The sequence below is a fragment of the Pseudophryne corroboree genome, chromosome 12 (assembly GCF_028390025.1).
Source record: "Pseudophryne corroboree isolate aPseCor3 chromosome 12, aPseCor3.hap2, whole genome shotgun sequence".
NCBI lineage: Eukaryota > Metazoa > Chordata > Amphibia > Anura > Myobatrachidae > Pseudophryne > Pseudophryne corroboree.
In genome coordinates this window covers 146,936,443-146,955,796 of record NC_086455.1, presented here as the reverse complement: position 1 = coordinate 146,955,796, position 19,354 = coordinate 146,936,443, and the positions used below count along the sequence as shown (strand labels likewise).

General features: G+C 43.8%; 1 long non-coding RNA gene across 2 annotated transcripts in view; it reads right to left on the bottom strand.

The window, feature by feature from the left end:
* Positions 1–3,074: 3,074 nt before the first annotated feature.
* Positions 3,075–19,354, bottom strand: part of LOC134980512 (uncharacterized) — a 74,276-nt gene continuing 57,996 nt past the window's right edge. The window contains exons 1-3 of one of the 2 annotated variants that reach the window (XR_010190420.1): positions 6,260–6,450; positions 3,675–4,344; positions 3,075–3,193 (exon numbers count right to left, since the gene is read on the bottom strand). This is a non-coding gene — a long non-coding RNA (uncharacterized LOC134980512). Of the gene's footprint in view, positions 3,194–3,674; positions 4,345–6,259; positions 6,451–19,354 lie in introns of those variants that run through there. The other variant, XR_010190421.1, reaches the window with a different exon arrangement.

Here is a 19,354-nt window from a genome sequence, read left to right as displayed (position 1 = left end):
AATGTAAGGTTATAAGCTTAACGTCAAAGTTTCTGACATTTTATATTTCTATTAGCATTGAAAGAATATTACTGTAAGTCATAGCAGAGAATGAATTATGTATGATTGAAACGATTTTGATTTATTTTTTGAATTCTGTTTGCTCTACATCAATGCATGTATCCCCTTGACACTACTGTATTAGACATTGAAAATCCAATCAATATACAAATAAAAAAATCCTGCATATTATATGTGGTGTGTGAAGAGAAGAACCTACATTTGTTTAATCAAGTCTGATCATACAGAGTTTCTGTGGGTAAAGAACTGCAGAGTAGATGTATATTTCATAGAGAATAGCTGTGATGTATTCAAATCCATTCCCATACTCTATGCATTGACTCATCTCGTGAGGGCACAGAGATAAGCAGGTGTGGAATGGAGAAAATCAGACTTCCCCCAGGCATACTAGTGATTTCCTGATGTTAATAGAGCATCTCAAGCGCTTCTCTGCAGAGTTCATTGACATCTCCTTTCTGTCCTTCAGTATTCCAGTGCTTGGTAGTGTATGCTCTTTCATAAACAGAATGCAAGTCTTTGCTGTTGCCAAATGGCAGCTTATAACACTCATTTGCTGATTTAATGTTAACAGGCATAAACATAATTGCGTCACAATTCTGCAACAAAAAGAACTTATGTGCTCCACAGGATTTCATATTTGGGTGGTCATTCCGAGTTGTTCGCTAGCTGCATTTGTTAGCTGTGCAGCGATGAGGCAAAAAAAGTCACTTCTGCGCATGCGTATGCGGCGCAATGCGCACAGGGCAGGTTCCGTGGCTTCTGGCGCCCTGGGCGGCATTAGGGGCGTGGCTTCATACAGGGGGCGTGGTCAGTTACGCCCCATGTACTGTATTAGAATGTGCGGTGCGCGATGACGTCATCGCGCACCGCACAGCAAAGGTCCTCTCCACGAAGGAAAACTAGACGCACAGTTAAGGTCCTCTCCAGGAAGGGAAACTAGACACGTAGCGTCTAGTTTCCCTTCACAGCGGGCAGCCCACGAAGGGACAGCGGGCCGCGGCAGCGGGGGGCACCACAGCAGCAGCGGATCTTGCCATGGTGCGGCGCCCTCCGGATGGCGCCGGCGCCCTCCGGAAGGCGGCGCCCCGGGCAAAAGTCCTGCTTGCCCGTGGCAAGATCCGCTACTGAATGCGCACTCGCAAAGTAATATTACAATGAACTATGTAGTTTCACACAGGGTCTAGCGACGCTTTTCAGTCGCACTGCTGGCCGCAGAGTGATGACATGAAGTGGGCGTTTCTGGGTGTCAACTGACCATTTTCAGGGAGTGTTCGAAAAAACGCAGGCGTGCCAGGAAAAATGCAGGCATGGCTGGGCGAACGCAGGGCATGTTTGTGACGTCAAAACAGGAACTGAACAGTCTGAAGTCATCGCAAGCGCTGAGTAGGTTTTGAGCTATTCTAAAACTGCACAAAAAAAACTTTAAAGACGCTCTGCGATCCTTTCGTTCGCACTTCTGCTAAGCTAAAATACACTCCCAGTGGGAGGCGGCATAGCGTTTGCACGGCTGCTAAAAACTGCTAGCGAGCGATCAACTCGGAATGACCACCGTGGAGTGGACCTTGCTGATACAAGATCACCAGTACTGCCAGTTGAGCCACAGCAGCTATTGTTAATTCAGGTTCTTACTCTGTTATACAAGGCCATCATGTGTCAACATTCAACCAACTTCCTGGCCAAAGCCAATCCCCTGCAAGCTGGGGGTATTTAAGCCAGGATGTCAACACACTCAGTGCTGGTGTGTCTGACTTTCAACATTGAATTCATGTACAGTAATAAGTGATTCCTCACATACATGTGCAGTTCAGGTTTTTTTGTGCACTTGTGTTGTGGAGCTAGTGCATGGACGTCACCATTTTGGATCTTGTCAGCTGACTCCAGTCAGAGTGCTCCTTGTCTCAGCTGACTCTTGCAGGCAATCTGTGACCTGCAGCTCCTATACAGACCTTTCCTGTTCATTAAGTCACGACCAAAGCAATAAGTCACATTGCTGAATTCCTGTTTCCGGTTTAGCAGCAAATCTGCAATTCCTAGTATAATTTCAGTACTTTCCAAACTCCAGATTATCCTTGTGTTTCAAGTGCATCTTATCAGCTAAAGGTGCATACACATGGTGAGATCCTTGCGATGCCCGATTTTGACTATACAATTTCCCTTGAACTCCATCAGAGCCCAGAAGCACCGATTTTGACTCTCTGTATCTTCCATTTTGGCTATGGGGGTGATTCAGACCTGATTGCTGTTTTATGCGCATGCAAATGGTGTTCGCATCGTTGCGAACACAATGCAAGCGTGCAAATGAACGCCCATAACGCAAGAGTGCACACGCATGTGTAGCAATACACAAAAGGGGTGTTTATAGTTTTGCAACACATGGGTGCGATGCGTTTGCACGGTTGCCAAATGCATCGCTCGTAGTACGGAACCAATCGTACATGTGCATTTCATTCGTTAGCTTGCAAATATTCACACAATGGTTGTTGTTTTTTTCCCATTTCTCAGTCCATTCCTATCTAAAATAATAAAACAATTATCCAAATGAATTGTAATGTGATTGACCAATTAAGTGATCAAACTCTGCAAAATGAGGAGTTTGTCAACCTAATTGTACAATAACATTCAGCAATTAAGGCAACAAATATATCAGTTTAATACATTTGTTGTCCTATTTGCTAAATTCCCTTAAATGTAATAAATTTAAATTCCTGACTGACATACTGTACATTACACAGTTTAGCATATATGCTTCATTATTTGGAAATTGGTAAAATAGGGAGTGATAAAGTAACAAACAATCAGCTCCTAACTGTCACGTCCCAGCCTTAGGTTTTTCATTGTCAGTTAGTAGTCGATTAGCTACTCATTTATCACTCTACATTTTAACAATTTACAAGTGATGATACAATCCATCTGTACATATATGTAATTTACGTTTTACAGAACATAACACACAAAATGTGGATGATAAAGTGTTTGTTTATTTATTTATTTATTTTTTGAAGAAACCCCCCCCCCAAAAATTAACTAATAAATCTTCTGAGCGACATAATGGCCTCCAGGAGGCCACTGCAATGACGCTCCATCCCATCCACCGCTCTCCGCATTTCCTCATTGGGATCTCCAACCGCAGCATCTGTAATGAATTTTTGTAAACAAATCAAAATTAATTTCTCACACTACGCAATATAGAAGCAAGGCACAAAGCACACTTCAACAGCTCACTGGCTAGGTCAGGGATGGTGACCGTTTATCCCTCTAGCTGTTGCTGAAGTATACATACCAGTGTGTCCTGCAATTTGATTAAAATATGGCCATGCTAAAACTGTAGCAAGCCGTGCTGGGATGTGTAGTTCAGCAACATCTGGAGTGCCAAAGGTTCACCATTCCTGGTCTAGGTCCTGGGTCAGCAACCTGCGGCTCTATAGCTGCTGTGGAACTACATATCCAAGCATGTCCTGCCTCAGTGATAGCATGCCTTAATACACAAACTGTGACAGGGAATGCTTAAATGTGCTTCTCCACAGCAGCTACAGGGACACAGTTTGAAAACACATGTTGCTGTATATAAATCTAACAACCACTTACAAATAATATTATTTAACAATTATGCTTACTCTCCACCAATGCCGGCAACTCCTCCTCATCTCCATCTGGGGCCACAGCTGCCCTCTCCCTCGTCTTCAGCAACATAAGAGGGGGTTGGAGCTTGGATGGGGGAAGGTGCTAGAAAGGGGGTGGGAGCTTGGATGGAGGAAGGGTCTTGAAAGGGGGCGGGAGGTTGGATGGGGGAAGGGTCTTGAGAGTGAGTGGGAGGTTGGATGGGGGAAGGGTCTTGAAAGGGGGCGGGAGGTTGGATGGGGGAAGGAGGATCAGATTGTGATAGGTGTGAGAAGTTCAAGGGTGTTTAGAGTTTGAGTGGGGAAGGGTGGTAGAGAGTGGGAGGAGGAGGATGAAGATTGATGGGGGCAGGTGGTTGAGAGTTGGAGGAGGAGGAGGAGGAGGAGGAGGAAGATTGATGTGGGGTGGGTGGTTGAGAGTGGGAGGAGGAGGAGGAGGAGGAAGATTGATGTGGGGTGGGTGGTTGAGAGTGGGAGGAGGAGGAAGATTGTTGGGTTGAGAGGGGAGGAAGATTGTTGGGGGGGAGGAGGGTTGAGAGGGGGAGGAAGATTGATGGTGGAGGGGGGTTGTGAAGGGGAGGAAGATTGATGGTGGAGGGGGGATGAGAGCGGGAGGAAGCTGATGTTGGCAGTCCTGGCCGCTGCTGTGTCTGCCTTTGTGCTCTGCCTAAGGAGATTGAAAAACACAGATATATGTTAGTATTAGTGTTCATGAAAAATTGGAAAGAAGCCTTTTTTTATATTTTAACATTTATTTACTTTATATTTTGTCCTATGGTACCATTGTGTAATCAATCGAATAACATTCTAACCTTTCTTTTTTTTATTAAACACTCATGCAAACACAAATGGTAGTGTGGATTACTCACTTGCACTTATTTGCTGCGCCAGCAAACGGGGCTGATGGCAGCGGAGGTCAGACCACCGCTGCTCAAGCTGGACGATGGTCCTCTTTATGTGGACCCTCGCACGCAGTTTTCTGCGGACCTCCGCACGCTTTGTGGCGTTAGACACAAATGGGCCCGTGCGGCCTACGCGGTGGTCCATTACCGCAGTGAGAAGCCGCAGCTCCCTCATACTGAACGCAGCAGCTCGCATGGTGCCAATGGCGTATTAATTACAGACGCTAATATTTATACTGTGTGCTTACTGTTGATTGGGCGACACCTATGATGGTGTCATATATCTTGATAAACTTTATTGATGTCATTTTATTTTGACAGTGTGGTATTTGTGGACCATTTGCGTATGCATTTGCGACTGGATGCTACTGTCTGCTAAAAATCTCACTGTACCAAAAAAAAAAAACCCTCACCAAATTGTGCTCATCACTCAGCTAACCAATCCAGGATTGTTGAATTAGTGTGTTTATGGGTGTATGTTGAGGCAAAAAAAAAAAAAAAATCATTTTAAAACCGATGAATGCATGTTAAGACATTAACAAATACAATGTTCCATTTTAGTTAAAAAAGCAATTAAAGAAGCACATTAAAACAATTATGATATATACAATATATATGTTAACACAACAACAATACTGAGAATAATTACCGATTTACATGCATATCAAATTCACATTAAGTTATTTAGCAACTCAAAACAGAAACAAATATAATATTTAATCCACAAACTAAAGAAAGATTCATTTGTAGTTTCTAATCTGTAACTACAGTACACACTGTATGTTATACCTTGCAGAAATATCACTATAAATACTCCCATAAACACTTGTCTAAAGTGTTGTTAACAGAAACATACCAGAAATATTGTCTGACTATTCGTGCCCTAAGGGCATGTCCCTGCCGCACCTTAGAACCCCGCCTCAATGTCCGGCCAACCCCAGGCTCCTCCTCCTCTGGGGACAAGCGCCCTCATTCCGAGTTGATCGCTAGCTGCTGTTGCGTAGCGATCAGTTAAAAATATGGCAAGGAGATTGACAGGAAGTGGGAGTTTCTGAGTGTCAACTGACCGTTTTCTGGGCGTGTTTGGGAAAACGCAGGCATGGCCGGGCGTTTGCTGTGTGGGTATCTGACGTCATTACCATGTCACTTGTCGCAGCAATCATCGCGCAGGATAAGTAACTACAGGGCTGGTCTTGTTTTGCACAAAATGTGTTTGCAGGCGCTCTGCTGCACAGGCATTCGCACTCCTGCAAAGCGAAAATACACTCCCCCGTGGGCGGCGACTATGCGTTTGCATGGCTGCTAAAAGTAGCTAGCGAGCGAACAACTCGGAATGAGGGCCAATACCTCATTATCAGGTAGCTCCACATGCCTCCTTACAGCAATATTGTGCAGGATTGCACACAGGACCACAATTTTACTTATCATTTACAGCAAATACATAAGGTCGCCACCAGTGCAGTGGAGCACACGGAAGCGTCCTTTGAGGATGCCAACTGTGCGCTCCACCAGCTGCCTAGTGGCTGTAAGCGTAGAATTAAATGCCATTTGTGGCCCTGGTGTGGGTCTGCTGTATGGAGTCATGAGCCAGGGGGAAAAAACACAATACAATAATAAGTATAAAATTATGTGCAACATCCCAAAAAAACTCATTTACAACATAAGGCCAATCCAACTCACCCAATATCCATGCGTCTTGCCCTTCCAACAGTCTTAATTTTTGCCATATCCCTGATTGCCGAATTACATGGGAATCATGTGCACTTCCAGGGTACCGGGCGTTCAGGGAAAGGATCTGGAGGGATGGGCCACAAACAACCATCACATTCAAAGAGTGGAACATTTCACAGTTCCTAAAGATTTCTTCATTATGTGTTGGCACCACAAGTGGAACATGTGTCTCATCCACAACCGCAATAATGTGTGGGAAGCGACTACCCCCGTCATGGAATTTTTGCTTCAACACAGCTAGGGACCCCACATCCAATGGCATTGTTATGAACTGCTTTACTCGCTTAAGAAAAGCAGTAATTACGCGCCTCAGGATCCTAGAAAATACTGCCTTAGACACACCAACCAGCACTCCCAGGCCACCACATGCTGGCAGGACCCTGAGGCGTGGAAATGTAACACAGCAAGGAATTGTGTCAGTGCTGGTATTGCTGTAGGATGCCGAATTGAGCTCTCTAGATCACTCTCTATTATTGAGAGAGTTTCTAGGATGACATGAGGTGGCAGCCTATAGTGGCGCAACACCTCATCCTTTGACACGGGTACGGAAAATACTAAGCCTTGCACGCCTTCGAGGATGAGGGGCAGGTTGGGGTTGGCTGGCAAGGGCACACAGATATGCTGCCGACACCATCTTAAAAATGAAAAAATTCAGAATGTTAAAACAACATTCAATGTTTTGTTGACACAAATAGCCACAAACAAAATTGGTTTAGTTAAAAAAAAAACCACTTACAGCTGTTGGATAATCCATCTCTAAATGTTGAACACCAGGAGGAAAGGAACATTGTTAGCATATAAAATAATGTATTCAATTTGCTAAACAAAGACAACCACAAAAACACCCCTCAACAAAACAATGTGCATGCATATACTTACAATGAGAATCTATATACTTACCCAAAAAAAGGGGTAAACTGAAAAATTTAAAAAAACTGAATTCCAACAAACTAATAACCACATTTTTAAAAACCTTGAGTTGGCTATAATAAAAATGTACCAAAAATAAATAAATTAGAAACAACACCACACCACACAACACACCTCTGAACATGCACATACTTAACCGCAGATAAACTTCAAAAGGGGAAAAAAAGGCAAAAGGGGGCCAATAAACAGAAAAATGGGGGTCCTTCCCAAAAAAAGAGTAACTAAAAAATATGCTTCCTTGAGAAGGAAATGACAAGAAAAACATAATAAGCACACAAAAATATACTAACACCCCAACACACCAAAAACACCTATGAGCAAGCACATACTTACCCGTTAAGGGGGCGTGACCTCATTAAAATGGGCGTGGCTTTTTTAAGATGGGCGTGGCCTCATCTGATCTCATCAACACGGCCACCACAGGATATTAAAAAAAAAAAAAGTCCTCATTTTACACATTACAGCAGGCACGCTACCCCATTTTACACAGCACGGCAGGCAAGTGTCCCCATTTTACACAGTAAGACAGGCACGTGCCCCCATTTTACACATTGCGGCAGGAAAAAGTGTCCCCATTTTACACAGTACGACAGGCAAATGTCCCCATTTTACACATTGCGGCAGGAAAAAGTGTCCTCATTTTACACAGTACGACAGGCAAGTGTCCCCATTTTACACATTGCGGCAGACAGGTGTCCCCATTTTACACATTGCGGCAGACAGGTGTCCCCATTTTACACATTGCGGCAGACACGTGCCCCTATTTTACACAGTACGCAGGCAAGTGTCCCCATTTTACACACTGCGGCAGACACGTGCCCCCATTTTACACAGTACGCAGGCAAGTGTCCCCATTTTACACACTGCGGCAGACAGGTGTCCCCATTTTACACATTAAGGCAGACAGGTCCCCATTTTACACATTAAGGCAGACAGGTCCCCATTTTACACATTAAGGCAGACAGGTCCCCATTTTACACATTACTGCAGGTGGTGGGGAGGGAGAAAGGGAGAGAGAGGGAGAGGGGCTGACTTACATTTGTAGCGGTTCTCGCCGCTCTTCAGCCTCCTCTCCCTCCTCGTCTGCGCGGCTCCCCCTTCTCCCTCCTCCCGAGTGCCCAGCTCGGGGGGCGGGGTTTTGCGGAATGACGCGTTTGCGTCGTGACGTCACGACGCAATCGCGTCATTCTGCGAAACCCCGCCCCCCGAGCTGGGCACTCGGGAGGAGGGAGAGGGGGGTTTCAAAGTATGAAGAAGTGCCGCGGCGGGCGCCCCGTGCGGTTGCACGGCTCGCCCGCCGCAAGAAACGGCACTCCCTTGAATACTGGAGACCTCACAAACACAAACAAACTGAATCCTCCCAATCCACTCCACATAACCTCCTGCGTACACCCACAAACACAGACTGCATAGAACATGCTTAAATAGTATAAGGCGCCCATAATTTTATTGCGATTGACATAAACACTTCTTTAAGATAGCTTATCACTAAAATAACGACACACTAAAATAACGACACGGACACGGTTAGCTGTAGTTAAAGGTCAGACGATATTTATTGAAACGCTGACCTGTTCTTTAAACTATAATTGTAATTGAATTGATTTTATATTGGAGGATGGCAAAAGGACCAGTCACTACCAAACACCAGCTCCAGTCCCTTGGATGAAATCCAACCACCAAGGAGGGGAGTACCCAAACCCCGCCTCCTCCTTGCATAACCCGCATTGTGCAGGACTCACCACTCTTTTCTCTGGCAAACGTTCGGTTCCCGCAGGGGAACGTCTAAATGTCCAACCGCAAGGTAAGGACACACCTGCCGTCCTTCTAAAGAGGGTGCCCCACAATGACCACTTATGCCCATCTGACCACTGGTTGGTAGCGACTTCCCGCCAATCTGGCTGTCAAGAGCCCACCGATAAAGACAAGATGTAGAGAAAAAAATAAAATATATATATATATATATATATATATATATATATATATATATTCAGGGCGGGCGGGCATTCCAAAATGGCAAGAGGAAGTCCGAGTCACATGACTGCGGCTTATATATTATTCCCAGGCCAACCCCTAAACCCTTGATGGACAGCCCTATAATCCTATAGGAAAAATACCCAAGAACACTGATCTGCCTAGCAACTGCTTAGTCACAAACAACCAATCACAAAAAATTGGGCTCTTATATGGCCTCAGGCTTATGCAGCCTTCAGTTTATCTAAGCAATCAAAGCACATGTACCAATTGCGTATGCATCACCTGTGCTGATTTACACAAAGCATGGATACGCAGTTATAACCCCCCCCCCCCCTTCCCAGATCCATACGCACATGCACCATCATCATAGATCCTGATCCAGTTGCAGAAGAAATTTGAGAAACTAAATGAACAACTCAAAGCAATCTTAAAAAGAAAACGACAACTGGCATTACTAAGAGCACAGCAGCAGACACCTGGCACTGCAGAGGAGGGAGGTGCAGGAGCCAGTAGTGAAGTAACCCCCATCTACTGCCCAACAAACACAACAAGAGGCTGGTGTGAGTTCCTTGGTTGAGGAAGATGTTTGCCAAACTGAGGAAGATTCTGGCCCAACTACCCAAACCCAACAATCAGAGCCACAAAGTGAAGAGGAAGGTGGAGATAGTTCTCAAGCTACTGCATCGCAGGCAACATAAAAAAAGAGAAGACGCCAACCACCATTTAGAAAGAGGGAGTTGGCCATTCTGGTCCCACAAGCCATTGAGAAAATAAATTTTGGAAATAAAAACATGGGTGCTGGGACCAAGGACCGTATCTGGAGGGATATAACTGACTTGGTTAATGCGGCGGGCCCAATTGTCCGCACACCCCAAGAAGTTAGAAGACGTTAAGTACTTACTGTGCAACACTGACAAACACTATTGTATGCATTAACTAAGATGTAAGCACCATTTCCTAAGTCATGTTGCCTATAGCAACCAATACTATTACAGGTGCAGCCTTTGAGAAGGTGAGACATACTGTAAGTGAACCATTCAATATTTGTTTCCTAACTTTAAACATCTATCTAGATGTAAATTAAGTTTTTGGATTTTGGTATGTGTCCAAGTTTTGCAAAGTAATGTATGGTGTGAGTTTTGAGATTGCTTTAGCTAGACAATTGGTGGAATGTGTACAAAAAGTATGCTACAAATGTACTTATGTTTATTTTAATTTCCTTTCACCCAATCACCAAAACATATGTAGTTGGGCTGACTTCAGGTCCCGCCGGAAGCAGAAAAGGTCTGTGCATTGGAACGCTTCTAGGGCAACAGGGGGAGGGCCACTCCCTGAGAGTGTTGAATATACAGACCTGGAGGAGCAAGCGATGGTCTGTGTGTCCTACGAGGAGGTGGCAGGTGTGTCAGAAATGGACACCGACACACCTGCAATGGAATTTCCACATGCCTTGGAAAGTAATATTTTAAATATATATTGACAACTGTTTACTGAATACATTTTTAAACTGTTTTTAAAATGTTTTTTATTTTATTTTTATTTTTCCCTTAGATTTTTCCAAACACAGCACAGGAGGTGCAGCTCACTGAGGCTGAGGAGGGGGAAAATAGTGACTCCTCCATTGTGGGTCATGAAAGTCCAACATCCCAGGCCCACAATGCCCCCCCCTCTCCCCCCCAAAAGTAGTCTCCCAGAGCTTCTGAGAGAGAGTTAGTCATGGAGTAATTAACACAAACTTCCATGACCAGATGCTCCGGGAGGTCCATGAGCTGTCCTCCAGGGTCAGTGACTTGACCTCTAGTGTGCGACAAGGCATGTACGACATCTCCTCCTCTGTCCAAAAAAAAAGGGCAGACTAGATGGGCCAAATGGCTCTTATCTGCCGTCAAATTCTATGTTTCTTTGTTTCTAAGATTGACTTGCCTGCACTATCTATCTAGGCTTGCGATATCAACCCTGCGGCACCACACATTGGGATCGAATCGGTATCGTAAGTGGCATAACACCTTCCGATTTGCACTAACTTTCCTTCTGATTTTGACTACAGTATATAGTCAAAATCAAAAGGATTTATCTCACCGTGTATACACACCTTAAGCCTCAGTATTCCAAACTACTGATCACTCGGCCATATACAATGTTGGGGGGTATGCTTGTCTAGTGCTGTTAAGCCACATAAGTCAGTAAATAGTCTTGGGGCAGATACAGTATAGGTCTCTTGGGATATCCAGGACCATAAGCCCTGCCGTGCAAATGGATGCACTTCTATTATTTATAGCAGAGGTTCTCAAACTCGGTCCTCGGGGGCCCACACAGTGCATGTTTTGCAGGTAACCCAGCAGATGCACAGGTGTATTAATTACTCACTGACACATTTTAAAAGGTCCACAGGTGGAGCTAATTATTTCACTTGTGATTCTGTGAGACTTGCAAAACATGTACTGTGTGGGCCCCCGAGGACCGAGTTTGAGAACCTCTGATTTATAGAATGGAGGTGTCAGAGTATATAACCTCGGACTTTCTAAAAACACACATGGTAGCGTACTGTGACTTAATACAGTGGATCCCAAACTGTGTGCCTAGGCACCCTGGAGTGCCTCGGAGCACTTTCAGGGGTGCCTTGGGCTAGTGTTCCAGGACCAAATCAAATTATTTATGGTCAAACAATAGGCAAAACCAGTGCTAGTAGCTGGCAATCATAAAACATGTGCCCAATCAGAAGCACTGTACACCATCACGTAACTGACCGAAGATGAAAGGTGGGCATCATTTTTTTAAATGTCATATTTTTTTCAAAATGTATCGATAAAAAACTTTTATCCTAGGGGTGGCACGAAAAAAATGCTGATGCTCTAGGGCGTCGTGATTCAAGAAACTTTGGGAGCCACTGACTTAATATGAGAATCCGTCAGGAAACCGGCAGTTTGGGATCCTGACAGTTAGAATACTGACAGCGGGATACCAATAGTATCAGAATACTGATGGATCCTGAAGGTAATGTAAGTACCGGGGTTAGGGTTAGGCCCTAGGGTGAGGGTTAGAGCTTGGCAGTTGGGGGGGGCGGTGTTAGGCTGTGGGAGGGTACAGTTAGGATTAGGTTGCAGGAGGGAACACTTTGGGTTAGGCTGTGGGAGGGGTGGGGATAAATACTTACCTTTATCCATCAGGATTTTGACTGCCGTGATGGAGCTGTCGGCATTCTGACCGTCGGAATAGTGGCTGCCCAGATTTCATACCCAACCCCTTAATATCTCCTATATATTAGACCAGATCTGTGACTCTGTGACTCATTTCCTAACGCTGGGCATGTCTAGGAGCTCTCATTGGGTTAGCGGCAGGTCTATCACATGCAGCCCACAGCTGATTTGGTGAGAAACGCCCTCCCACACAGGTTACATCAAATGGGAGCCTCTGCCCTTTGGCTGCTGTCTGTTCCCTGGACTCCACTCGGCTGCAGAGGGAATCGCCGTCGGGGGGAAGCTGCGGTGCCTGGCCCAGACACAGGAGCCTTTACTGCCTGCTGCAGGTAGCACAAACAAAGGTAAGCAGCTTAGCTGCTTCCAGGAGGAGAAGTAAGCAAAGCATTACCCACCCTACCCCACTCGTAGCACCTCCTGGCCCCCTCCCCCATCTGCACCTGCCCCTCTCCCATCTCAGCACCCCCTCAACTGCTCTCCCCCACCCGCGGCACCCCCGGACCCTCTCCCTCACCCGCGCCTTCCCCGAACCCGCCAATCCCCCAACCACAGCACCTACTAGGTGATTCATCGTGCCCTGTGAGTGCTGTTCACGCCGTCGCAAGGGGCTATGGCCTTTTAGCCATCACACGTCTTTTGTCCGTGTAATATTTAACCACTCACAAAATTATGAATGGAGGTAATACTCCATATAATAAAAATATTGCACGCCCCAAGGGCATGCAAGGGTTAAGGGGGCTTAGCCCCTTGCGACGGTGTGGAAAGCGCCCATAAGGCGCGATGAATCACCTAATATATTGTATGTTTCCATAAATGATTTGCTTTGGTCCATCAAAGTTATACGTTATTGCTGACAGCGGTTTAGAGCCTAAAAATATTTTTTTTTTACTAAACAGCAAGCAATTCAAATCCACCGTCATTCTCAATGTCCATCAGTTTTTGCTTAAAAGTCCCATCAGTTTACTGTGTATTGGCATAAAATGCTCATCAAATGCTCTTATAAAACCATCAGAAACTAGAGATGAGCGGGTCTGGTACTCCGAGAATGGGACCCACCCGAGCTTTACTATCCGAGTCCGGATTCGATCCCAGTTCAGAGTTCCCCACAAGGATTGGATACCAAAATGAGGTAAAACGTCATCATCCCACTGTCAGATTCTTGCAGGGTTTTGGATTCTATAAAGATCACAGTGATCAGCGCCACTTTCCCTCCGGATGTGGAGAGTGCACTGAAAGGACGTATCCGTCTCAGTGCTGGGTGTTGGGCGTGGGGCTAGTGTCTGCTGTAGGGCTGGTGTATCATTCCAGGGGTGCTCTGTCTGTCGTTAAGTGTTGTATCTGACATGGGGTGATCTGTCTATAATCCATATCCATTAAGGGGCTCTGCTCCAGTGTTAAAACCATGTATACTGTGTGTACATCCAGGGGCTGGTGTATCCTAGTGTGTCCTCAGTTTCAGTCCAGGGGTGCTCTGTCTGTCGTTAAGTGGTGAATCAGACCAGGGCTGATCTATCCATCAGAGCTGTAACTAGACTTTGTGCCCTGTGTCAGAGATAGAATTGGAGCCCCTTCCAAACCCCCACCCCACCCAATTTTTCCAATAGGAACATAAGGGCCATGCCTCATGGGGAAGAGGTGTGCCAAGATTGATTCCAGAGAAGAGCCATTGCAATTGAGAAGATCTATCTGCTCTATTTTTGTGTATATATTGTATACTGGAAGGCAAGGCTTCCTTCCTCTGGTATTGGCACCCCTCCCATTTACCCTCAGGTGTTTCAATTAGCTAGGTTCCTGCATTTCAGATCACACATTGATAAGGGCACTATTTAGAGGTAGGTCCTGGATAAAGTTAAATAATGTGATAATATTAGTAATGTTAGGGACTCATGTGATGAAGTCACCTGGTCGCGGTACATGGGCCCGCATATTTGCGCTAATGTGTGTTAAGAACTTTAATTATACTCCATGTGAATTTTGAGGACTTATTTAAATTATTCTTACTATAAGTGTTCTTAGTGCTAGGAGTGTGCATCTGCATCTCTCTTCCCCCAGCATAGTATTAGAAGCCTCAGCATGATAGCACCTCTTGGTGTCTTTAGCAATAGGGTGTGCAGTCCAGCCCCCCCACCATCTTTTTCCTCTCTATTTGTGAATATATTGTACATTGGAAGGCAAGGCTTCCTTCCTCAGGTACTGGCACCCCTCCCATTTACCCTCAGGTGTTTTAATTAGCTAGGTTCCTGCATTCCAGATCACACTTTGATAAGGGCACTATTTAGAAGTAAGTCCTGGATAAATGTATCTAATGTTATAATATTAGGGATGTTAGGGACCCATGTGATGAAGTCAGCTGGTTGCGGTACATGGGCCCGCATATTTGTGCAAATGTGTGCTAAGAACTTCAATTATACCCCATGTGAATTGTGAGGGTTTATTTAAATTATTTTTACTATCAGTGTTCTTAGTGCTAGAAGTGTGCATCTGCATCTCTCTTCCTCCAGCCTAAGTCACTGATTTGCAAGGAAGCGCTGCTGCTATACCATCCCTAGAGGTGGCGTTGTGGTCAGCAGACAAGCTCCTGGGACAGCCACTCATAACTAAAAGGAGGTTGTGAGGTGGAGTGGAGCTCCGACCATTAATAATACGATTCTGAGGGGGAGGAACGGATCACCAGGGGACCGGTCAGCAGGAGGTGTCAACTTTTGGAAAGGTACCTCAGCACCACGACACTTATAGTAGCAACACACACTACTGTTACCATATTTCACTACATCATAACCAAGGATATATAACCAATAGCTGCCAGAAGAGAGCGTTTTATTGAGATACAGTTAAATGTTACATCCACAGGAATATGTCAATAATTGAATTGCCAGAAATATTAACATTAAGTACTACCTTCTGCTTCTGGGACATTTGCATATGGACCTTCAAAAAACAATATTAGCCACCTAATGCAGCAATATAAATGTTAAACCTCTGAAAGAAAGACATTAATTCAGGAAAAGTTAGACAGCTATTTTTACTGATTGCCTTAAGGAGCAATACTAATTAAAAAGCATAGGGCTAAATGCATCATTGCTTGGAAAGTGATAAAATAGAGTGAAAAAGTACCAGACAATCAGGTCCTAACTGCCATGTCACAGGCTGTGTTTGAAAAATGACAGTTATGAGCTGATTGGCTGGGACTTTTTACTCTCCATTTTATCACTTTCCAAGCGATGATGCATCTAGCCCATAGCCTCTACATATACAGAAAAAGAAGGGTCAAGGGGCCTAATCCAGAGTTGATCGCAGCAGCATATTTGTTAGCAGTTGGGCAAAACCATGTGCACTGCAGGGGGGGGGGGGGGCAGATATAACATGTGCAGAGAGAGTTAGATTTGGGTGTGGTGTGTTCATACTGAAATGTAAATTGCAGTGTAAAAATAAAGCAGCCAGTATTTACCCTGCACAGAAACAATATAACCCACCCAAATCTAATGGGCCCTACACACTGGGCAATAATGGTGAAAGATATGAACGATCTCGTTCATTAATGAATGAGATACCGTTCATATCTTTCAGCGTAGAGGCACCAGCGATGAACGATTCACGGCCCCGCGCTCGTTCATCGCTGGTGCCCCGTCGCTTGTGCATGCAGGCCAATATGGGCGATCTCGTCCATATTTGCCTGCACTGCTATAGAGCCGGGTGACGGGGGGAGTGAAGAAACTTCACTTACCCAGTCACTGCCCCCCCCCCCCCCCCCCCCCCGTATCCGCCGTCAGGCAGCTCGGCGGTGGATCACGCAATGTGTAGGGCCCATAACTCTCTCTGCACATGTTATATCTGCCACACCTGCAGTGCACATGGTTTTGACCAACTGCTAACAAATTTGCTGCTGCGATCAACTCCGAATTACCCCCAATTTCTGTGTGTCTGCTACAAGTAGTCCTGCAACCACTAACTACAGCAGTTTCTGTATGACTTTATGATACAACTAGAAAGTACCTCTCTGTAATCACTACTATTTACAGTAGTAAATTGGATAATATTACTAGCATACATCACAATTACTTTACTGTAAGCGCACCACCGCAAGTTTGGCCAATAAAAGTTTAGTACAGTAATATTAAGTACCCCAAAAATTTTCTCAGTATTATTGTAGAATAGAATGTAATACATGCAATATTGTTATTGTTACGACTTTGTTAAGGTTTATGAATCCTGTTAATGTATTGATGACTTAATACATTTGTTGCAATACTGGTTCTTTGGAAGGTGTAACCAATTTTAATAAAATAAGTGTTCCAGCAAAATAAAAATGAATTATTAGTATTTTTTTTTTTTAAACTGTGTGAATATTGGGCCGGGGTTAGATTGCTTTCACCTCTCTGCTAGGGAAGAAAAAGGAAGCACACCTGTTGTGATTAATAGAACCTACCAAAACCAAATGGACACTAAAGTTGCGTGTTACATCAGGAGATAATTGGTTTGTACTTTATTTCTCTCCATGGTTTTAAACATCCTTCCTCTTTGACTATTATAATATGATAAGGTCTGGGCTCTATGGATGAAATCTAGATATTCCATTGATTCTCTGGCCCCATTGTAGGGCACCGGTTACTTGTATGCTCCTTGCTTCTGGCGTTGGTGGAACTACCCTCTTTGTATATACATATGTACTATTTTGATGATTTCTGTATTCTCTCTGTTACTTGCTGTTCGCCTAAATTCCATATGTCGGATTGTATGGTATATTCTTCTTTTTTTTTTTTACGATTGTCCACCTGTGTTTTAGATCTACTGCTACTGATTCCCCTTAAGAAATGCAAAGTGCTCTTTTGTTTTAATGTCTTTATTTGTTTGTTTGTGAAAAATCAATAAAAACATACTTGATTTAAAAAAAAAAATTCTATTTACATAGTTTTCCTATTTCTTTCCGGCAGAATGCCTATGTTAAATTTCATCTCCCTAACATATCGGGAAGTAAGAGAATTCGTGATGAGTCAGTCGGTGAGTGAGGGCTTTCGGAATATGTGTGCGCTATAAAAATAACTGGTAATAAATAAATAAATAAATATGCAGCGTTACTAGGTATTGTTTAGTTTGCAGAGTATTTTTACTATTTATTAAAGTAACTATAATTAAAATATAGCATGTTTGTCAAGGGAAATTTATTACAACATACTTTTGCATATTTACCTTACCTCTACTACCACCACTATTACTAGCATAGGTCCATTGGAGCTCTTTTGAAGCAGCAGCTAAATTTGATAGCACAATAAAAAGAAGCTATAGATCCATGTATGTAAAGTTCTATTTGCATTATTACGCTTTACAGATTGCTTCTGCCTAGAGCTGAAAAATCACTTTACTATATTACAGTACATATGTGCTATTTTCTTTCACCTTTGAACAATGTCATTGTCGTAAGTGCCTCAGTATTTGATTATTTCTCCAGTGAACTATGCTTTTTTTCAATGAGGAATAAAATGACACGATTTCCAATTAGATTTGTTCCTATATCTCATTAAATGCACAATTGCACATGTGATAATAAAGTAGTATTGTATCGGATGCTGTGTATTCTCTATCATCCAGGGAAAATACAGATGTAATGGTTAGAACAGGATCTGATACCACAAGCTCATTTCCATATATTTATATGGAATCCTATAGTTACTTCATCATGCTTTAAACTCTTAAATTGTTTTAAGCTGCAAAGAGCCGAGTCTGGCAAGTGACACAATTATCTCTTCCCAAGCTGCTAGTGCATTGCGAGGGGATGCTGGTTGGAAGCTGCCAGGAGAGGTAGCTCTGGCAGAAAAGCCTGTCAGATGTGACAGCTGCAGGTCGGATTCCTTTTTATGTGGAGGTAGCTGCTCGTGGCTTTTTGAAGTCAAATATCCCACTCTCCATTTCAAATAAATGCTGAAACTCCATCAATGTGCACATTACAGGAGTCTGACAATAGATTACGGCGTATAAAAGAGAGTCACCAGGCAGGAGGTTTTTGGTATGCTGAATTTAAACTGCCTGGACTGGAAAGGTGAGAGAAAAAAGGATGATTGAAAGTTGTGGAGGTTTTTTTGGGAAAAATAGTACTTCAAATAGAAGCGTACTGGTCCAAAAGAAAGACCTATATCTGTGGCAAGAGAACACTCTGTGTGGGATTTATCTCTGCTTTAAACCTAATCTCCAGGATTACAAATCACCATAGAATTGCATCAATTTGTTGGCTACTAAAGTTGTTTCCATTAGAATAACACACACTAGAATTTTAGGAGTGCCTTACAAGTGTAGGACCTATTCTTCAGTGGAGTCTATTAATATTTATTTAATAAATGTTTTTCAATTATTAAAGATAAAATACAAGCCAATACAGTTAATGAAAGGACCTTGAGTATCTATCTATCTATCTATCTACTATATTTATCTACTATATCTATTTATCTATATCAATACCAACGTCGGCATCTTGACTGAGTTATCATACCACTGCCGGTATACTGGAGAGGTAGGTGATATCCCACCGAGCCCACAAGGGGCTTCGTCGTGCTCGCCCCCCTGCCGGCATTCCACCGCTCGGGATGCCGATGTCGGTATACTGACATTCGGCATCCCTTGCGGCGGAATAACATACCAATCCTGAGACATATATATATATATATATATACCGGGAGAGCTAGCAGCGCCACAGATGCAGTATCAAAAATAAAAACACTAGTGCATGGACAATCCTAAAAATACGGTGTTTTTATAAATAATTACTAAAAAAAGCACTCCCTGGGGGTTAGCAGGGCGTCAGCAATTTTACCTCAGGTAGATTAAGGTGCTGGTATAGGCACCTATTGCTAAAGGTTTGTAAAGAAGGGGTGAGGTATTTGGAGTGACCAATGGTGCTTAAAAAAATTTAGTAGGACATGGTTGTTTATATAAATTCCACCAATTTATT